Raw genomic sequence first — 8340 nt, forward strand, 5'->3', positions numbered from 1 at the left:
GGAATATTTCTCATGTGAACTTGTGAAAATTGGACTTCTCATCAGACTTAATCAGAATAAGAGTCAGGGCTCTCCAGCAAAGACATTGGCAGGTGCTATGTCTAGATTAAACTGTGACAAGAGCAGATATGACCCAAAGTCATAGGTCAAGGCAGGAGCAATAAGTCTGCAAGTAACTCGAAAATACAGCTGAAAGATAAATTTCTAATGACTTGAAATAATCCTATTCAAAGTATAGATATAGACATTAATGAAATATAAACAAGACAAATTTGAGGATGAGGTACAATGTGAATTTTAGACTCCTAACAACTGTCTAAGCCTTATTTGTGTGTGTGTGTGTGTGTCCTATCTGCTCATGCACTCCTAGAGGTCAGAAGTTGACTTTGAGTGTCTTACTCAATCACACTCTACATTATTTCTTTGAGACATGTTCGTTCACTCAACCTGAGGCTCAGTTTTAGCAAGCCTATCTGACAATCAAGTCTCCAGAATGACAGATACTGGATGCTACACTAGGCCTTTGGTGTTGGGCAGGAAATAGATATCAGAACCTCATCTTTGAACAGCAAGCATTTTATCCCCTGAACCATCTATCCAGTCTGAACAGCCATCTAAGTCACTGATACTAATAATATAAAGAAAAAGGGACAGAAATACTTTAGAATCAGAATTATGAACTGATTATAAAAAACACAAAGCTATCTTAAAAGGTTAAAAATACTAATCTTTACTTCATGTGTATATGCCATGTCAGTAACTTAAAGTAGCCAACTTTATTTTTTAAGGGAAAAATGCACTAAGTGACTTAAATAGAAGCCAACACCAGTACACTAATACCATATTTGATACACTAGGGTGGATATAAACAATTTAAAATAACTCAAAAATATTGAAATATTTTATATTGGAATAAATTTTCCAGAAAACTCAGGGAAGAGGAAGCAATAATCATGATACAAGTATTAGAAACATTAAAACTATGGACTAACAGTCCCAAAATACAACACTGTGTCTGCTTAGAGTCTCATAAGTAAAATCCCCAACAACTTAAAACTAATAAATGTCTGTGTGCTTCACAGCAAGGATCTAACTCTGGTAAGAGAGAGTAAACAAGTGAAAACACTTACACTTTGTCACCTTATTACAGACATTAAAATCAAGTAACTTGAAATTTTTTTTCCAAAAAGTTCAGAAAATAAAAAGTCTGAGAAATCATGAGTCTTGTTTCATGGACACAGTCTTAAGGTTCAAGCTGTAGTCAGCTGAAGCTATTGAGGAAAGCCTGCCTGATAAGGACTCTCCACATAGCTACGATAGTCTCAGTCACCTAAAGGTCTGACATACTAAGTAACAAATCACGCTTCGGACAGACTGTCCAAATTTCATGATTACTATGAATGAGGAAAACCACCCAATTCCAGTGCATGATTCATAAAGGACCCTTTTTAAATAAACAGGTGAAACTGAAAACTAAAAATCAGTAAAGCCAGAGATCAACTTATGATCTGAACATGTTGGTCTCAAAGACAATTCAATAAGATAAGGCCTTGAGATGATGAATTGGATATGAGTTAGCAACACACAGCGTAAAGAGGGGGAAATGGATAGGGAGCTTTGTGGGTAAGGTTTACAAGAAAGAATAAATAAGAAATAAAGGATTAAGGGAAGCATTCTTGGACAAGTGTTAAAGAATAAGAGGACAGAGTTCTGTGGGGTATTAGGAGATGTAAAATGTGTAAGATAGAGATTGTAATTTCAAATAAAAATCAACAATGCATGAATAGTGTGCTTGGTCACTTTATTTTGAACTCTTCCGAATTTAAATAGATGATAGATAGATAGATAGATAGATAGATAGATAGATAGATAGATAGATAGATAGATAGATAGACACAAAGAGAGACAGATAGATAGGTAGATAGACAAGAGGAAACTAATCCCTTGGACCCATCTCTAATGTTCTGGGTTGTTTAAAAAACAAAACTGAAATAGGCAAATTCCTCAAACAAAGGTGGAAAGATAATTAAATTCTCACAGAAATACTAAAGAAAAATAAAAGGATATATGTCAATAAAAGATGGTTCTCAGAATAAAACAGCAAGAGAACAAGAGAACATGAGGAATTATCATTCAAAAGAAGATGATGGTCCCTGATCAAGAACAAAAGGAAGGCAAAATTTGTTTGTGTTAGAAAATTGAAACATTAAGTAGAAAAGAACATAAAGCAGCCTTATTGATAATAGCCAGAAGCAGGAAAGAACCTAGATGTCCCTCAACAGAAGAATGGATACAGAAAATGTGGTACATTTACACAATGGAGTACTACTCAGCTATTAAAAACAATGAATTTTTGAAATTCTTAGACAAATGGATGGATCTGGGGGATATCATGTTGAGTGAGGTAACCCAATCACAAAAGAACACACATGATATGCACTCACTATTAAGTGGATATTAGCCAAGAAACTCAGAATCCTTCTTAGAAGGGGAACAAAATACCCATGGAAGGAGTTACAGAGACAAAGTTCCGAGCAGAGACTGAAGGAATGGCCATCCAGAGACTGCCCCACTTGGGGATCCATCCCATAAACAACCACCAAACCAAGACAGTATGGCAGATGCCAACAAGACCCTGCTGAAAGGAGCCTGATATAGCTGTCTCCTGAGGGACTTTGCCAGTGCCTGGCAAATACAGAAGTAGATGCTTACAATCATCCATTGGATAGAGCATAAGGTCCCCAATAAAGAAACTAGAGAAAGACTCAAAGAGCTGAAGGGGTCTGAAGCCCTATAGGAGGAACATCAATATGAACTAGCCAGTACCCCCAGAGCTTCTTGGAATTAAACTGCCATCAAAGAAAAGACATGGTGGAACTTGTAGTTCTAGCTGTATATGCAGCACAGCATGGCCTAGTCTGTCATCAATGGGAGGAGAGCCCTAGGTCCTGTGAAGGTTCTATGTCCCAGTATAGGGGAATGCCAGGACTGGGAATGGGAGTGGGTGGGTTGAGGAACAGGGGAAAGAGAGAGGGGATAGGGGATTTTTGGAGGGGAGACTAGAAAGGGGATAACATTTGAAATGTAAATAAAGAAAATATCTAATAAAAATATATAAAAAAAGAAAAGAACACATTCACATAAAATATGTGAAAATAAAATAAGATTTAAACTCATTAGCTAGACAACAAAATAGAAATAAGCACTAAGATGCAGACACTCATCAAGTGTAAATATGATAAAATCCTATAACAAAGGTCACAAAGAGCAACTAAAGGAGAGAAAATTTTATTAATAAAGAAGAAAAGGTACGGCGGGAGTATCTCTGCCATCGAACACCTAACATTATGGTTTCTTCTGTGCTGGAGGTTTCTCATGAGTTTTGCTGCCCGAACCAGGTTCTGGGAGCTTTGAGTTGGAATACCGGGCCTGGAGGACTCCTGGTTTTCAGCACATCCTGCTCCGTTGTGCTCTATGACCCTCTGAAAAAGGTAGTTGTTACCAATCTGAATGGTCACACTGCTCGAGTGAACTGCCTGCAGTGGATACATACAGAGAGAGGATGGCTCCCCTTCCACTGAGCTGGAGTCTGGAGGATCTGACAATTGGGTGATTGATTGGGAACTAGAGAATAGTCAGATTTTAAAAGCGGTCTGGCTCCAATGCCATGAAGGACCTGTTTATGCTGTGCATGCTATTTACCAGAGTGGGCCATCCGAAGGGGAGCAACATGCACTGATAGCCTCTGCAGCTTCAGATTCCACAGTGCATATCTGGTCTAAAACGGGGTCTGAAGTCAAATATCTTCAGACCTTGAACTTCAGGGGTGGATTTGTTCTTTCTGTCTGTCTGTCTATTTTGCCCGGTACTAATGTGCCAGTATTAGCATGTCGTGACGATGACTGCAGAATTCACTTATTTATTCAACAGGATAACCAGTTTCAGAAAGCACTTCCTCTCTGCGGACAGGAGGACTGGATAAGAGGCGTGGAATGGGCAACCTTTGGTAGAGACCCTTTTCCTAGCAAGCTGCTCATAGGATTGTCTAATAAGAATATGGAGACTGTATGTGAAAGCAGCATCTTTCGAAACCAAGGATGGTAGTATAAGGCTGAAGGAAGGCGGTGTTAGAGCAACAGTTGCGGTTACTCTGGAGACAGTGCTGGCTGGACACGAAAACTGGGTGAACACAGTTCATTGGCAGCCTTCATTTTACAAAGATGGTGTTCTGCAACAGCCAGTGGGACTGCTGTCTGCCTCCATGGACAAAACCATGATTCTCTGTGCTCCACATGAAGAGGCAGGGGTTTGGTTAGAGCAAGTCCGAGTAAGTGAAGTAGGTGGAAATAACCCTGGGGTTTTATGATTGCCATTTCGATGAAAATGGCCCCATGATAATCGCTCATGCATTCCCCGGAGCACTGCACCTTTGAAAACAGTACCGTAAACTCAAGGTAGTGGGTCAGAGATTGTCATTTCAAGACACTTCGATGGCGTCCAAGACCTAATGTGGGATCCAGAGGGAGAGTTCATCATTACTACAGCACCAATCAGACCACTCGCCTTTTTGCTCCATGGAAGAAGAAGGAGCAATCACAGGTCACTTGGCATGAGATCGCAAGGCTTCAGATACATAGATACAGCCTCAAGTGTTTCGTGATGATTGATCGGTTTCAGCTTGCGTCTGGAGCAGACGAGAAAGTTCTTCGTGTTTTTTCTGCTCCTCAGAATTTTGTGACAGTCATTGAGTCATATGCTCTGTAATGACCATGATCTTACAGAAAGAGCCACTGTTCCTGCATTAGGGTTATCAAATAACGTTGTCTTTCCGGGAGACATGACCTCTCAACCCTTTGAGGAGGATAAACTCCTAAGCCCTGCCTCTGGGCTCCCCTTTCAGCCCAATGTCTTTAATGAACCTCCCACTGAGGATCACCTTCTGCAGAACACCCTGTGGCCTGAGGCTATGAGATAGTTTGTGTGGCCTGTTACAATTCCAAGACTCTACTTGCTTCTACTTGAAAGACATCTCAGAAGGAATACGCAGCTATCATTCTTTGGAGCACGGCATCTTGTAAACAAGTGCAGAGCCTTGCTTTCCACACTCTCACTGTCACACAGATGACCTTCTCACCTGATGACAAGTTCTTTCTGGCTGTTTCCAGAGATGGAACCTGGTCTTTGTGGAAAGATAGGATGTGACCTCAAGGGAGTTCGATCCATTTTTTTAGTCTCTTTGCATTCACCAACAATATTACTTCTGTGCATAGTAGAATCATTTGGTCTTGTGACTGGAGTCCTGATAGCAAGTACTTCTTCACTGGAAGTCCAGAAAAAAGGGTGATTGTCTGGGGCGAGTGTAAGTCCAGCCTTAACCCCATGGAGCACCCCATCTGTCCCTTCTCCTGGATCCTGGATGTGGGCAGTTCTGTGACAGCTGTCAGTGTCTGCCCTGTGCTTAACTCAGCCCAAAGATCCATTGTTGCAATTGGATGAGAAAGTGAGAAGATTTGTATATACTCCTGGAACAAGACCAATCAAGAAATCAATGACTGGAACATCTAGGTAGAAACAAATCCAAGCAAGAATCACAGCCTGCATATCAGAAGGTTATGCTGGAAGAGCTGGAGTAGCATCACTGAGCAGAGTGAAGAGAGGACTGAGTGGTTGCATTTTGCAACCTGTGGCAAGGACAATACCATGAAGATTTACAGGGTTAACAGATGTGGCCTGGGAAGACTTGACCACACCCCACCCATCTTGATTGTCTTAAGTGTTTGTTATGTAAATAGATCCCCTTTCTTTACCTTCATGATTAAAAGAGTTTCCCCATCTACTATCTGTTGAAGCCTATGGATGCTCTCCCTTGTCATATGATATATACATAACCACCCTGAACCTTACCCATGCTGTCAGAGATGCCTGGATGTATTTCTGTGTGTTTGAAATTAAGAACATTTTTTTAAATTTGTGCGCGCCCCCCTCCCCTGTCTTAGTCAGGGTTTCTATTCCTGCACAAATATCATGACCAAGAAGCAAGTTGGGGAGGAAAGCGTTTATTCAGCTTACAATTCCATACTGCTGTTTATCACCAAGGAAGTCAGGACTGGAACTCAAACAGGTCAGGAAGCAGGAGCTGATGCAGAGGCCATGGAGGGATGTTCTTTACTGGCTTGCTTGCTTAGCCTGCTCTCTTATAGAACCAAGACTACCAGCCCAGAGATGGTCCCACCCACAAGGGGCCTTTCCCCCTTGATCACTAATTGAGAAAATGCCTTACAGTTGGATCTCATGGAGGCATTTCCTCAACTGAAGCTCCTTTCTCTGTGATAACTCCAGCTGTGTCAAGTTGACACAAAACTAGCCAGTACATCCCCAAACAAAAAAGAGAAGAAGAAAAAGTACTAGAAAGTGAACTGTAGGTTAATATTTGTAATTGTTAAATTCCCTGAATAAGGAAAACTATAACAGCAGGGCAGATTTAGTGTCTAAAAGTGCAACCAAAGAAAACTTCTAGAAATGGGAAAAATATAAACTCACACTCTGCATATGAAAGAAGAGACCTAGAATGCCAAACTTCGGGGTTGATCCTAGAAGACTCATCAGCCTTAATAGATAAAGATTGCAGTCCTCCAAACTATAAGAAAATGGTCAAAGACCTGGCAATGACCATATCGTCATATTACCAATGAAGTTTTTTTATTTTTCCAGAAATATATAAAATAAGAAAAATACAGCAGAAGTTGCCAAGAAATAATTTAATGTAAAGAGGATGAAGTTAGAATTCTACCCTGTGAATCTCACATCCAAATGTCAAAGTACAGCAGAGTATAAATCGGCTAGGGACCAAGGAACTGCATCCATCAGCCCTGAATACAGAATCTCCTGTCAGATGAAAATCGTCTGCAAAGGAAATGATAGGAAAACTCAGAAGAAAGATGACAAAGGCTACTTTACAATATACAAATGCATTCTGGGACTTAAAATGATGATAGGAAGTGGGGACCGGGGCAATAGCTCAGCCAGTGACATTCTTCCTGTAAAAGCTTGAAAAGTTTGATTCAGGCACTCAAGTTCCAAAAAGACAAAAATAAAAAAACAAACAAACAAACAAACAAAAAACATACAAAAGAACTGACAATTAATGTTGCGGGGTCCCAGGATGGGGCTGCAAGGCCAGCCTTGAGAAATGAACAAGTGCCTGGTTCTAGTGAATAACCCTATCTCAGAGTCTAAGGTATATGCCAAGGAGTCAGGTACACATACTGGTAAAAGTGACACTTGGAAATTATTTTGTTTTTATTATGCGAACTTTTGGAACACTGTCAAAAAGTACAAATAAAGAATAGATAGCACAGGCAAAAAAAACAAAAAAAACAAAAAAACAAAAAAACAATACAAAACAAAAACAAAAACAAGCAAACAAAAAACCCACTTCATTACTGAGGAAGCAATGGGTATACACGTAGGGGAATAATAAGGGAGGAAAAAGTTAAACCAGTCTTTTAAAAGCTTAGAGAACAGGAGTTGCACCACCCCAAGTAAAGACATGACTACAACAGTTATCACTAGAAAGAGAGTAGAAACAGGAGAACCAATGAGTTGGCTCTGAGCAGGAGGGCAACTTCCAAAGCTGACAATCTAAGGATGGAGCTGATTCACCAAGTTGCCATTTGACTTCTACCTGTGTATTGTGGTACATGCATTTTTAATCAATCAATAAAATATTAAAAAACAAAACCTCTAAATATCATATCAGATCTTAAATTCAAAATAGGTTATTCTGACCACTGTGATGCTCTGTGGGAAACGTATCTCCTGCTGAGCCCAGAGACCTGCATTCACTGGGCTCTCCATGGGAAAAAAAGAACTATGAGTTGTCCTCTAAAATCCTCATCCTATATTATTTATGCACCCTCTCATGTACACATACACACACATACACACACACACACACTAAATAAAAATTTATAATATAAAATATGTGTAAATTATATAAAGAAACAAGGAAACATGACTTTTTGGTCTTTTGTCTAAAATCATGTATAAGAAATAAGGTCAAAGTCTGAAAATACTGTAAACATGAGCTATTATGACATAACTCATCTGGTCAAATGATTGTTTCAGTCAATAAACATGAGTATATGTAAGTTTCGAATAAAATAAAAAAGCATCAACTTCTTCACGGAAGACCTACTCATGAGCGTAAAAATATATATATATATATAGAAATTCAGAAACATGTATAATAGCCAGAAGCTGGAAAGAACCCAGATGCCCCTCAACAGAGGAATGGATACAGAAAATATGGTACATTTACACAATGGAGTACTACTCAGC

General features: G+C 39.6%; 1 pseudogene; it reads left to right on the forward strand.

Annotated features, from left to right (window-relative positions):
- Positions 1–3347: 3347 nt before the first annotated feature.
- Positions 3348–5847, forward strand: LOC110285135 (annotated as a pseudogene).
- Positions 5848–8340: the final 2493 nt, after the last annotated feature.

The sequence above is a fragment of the Mus caroli genome, chromosome 18 (genome assembly GCF_900094665.2).
Source record: "Mus caroli chromosome 18, CAROLI_EIJ_v1.1, whole genome shotgun sequence".
NCBI lineage: Eukaryota > Metazoa > Chordata > Mammalia > Rodentia > Muridae > Mus > Mus caroli.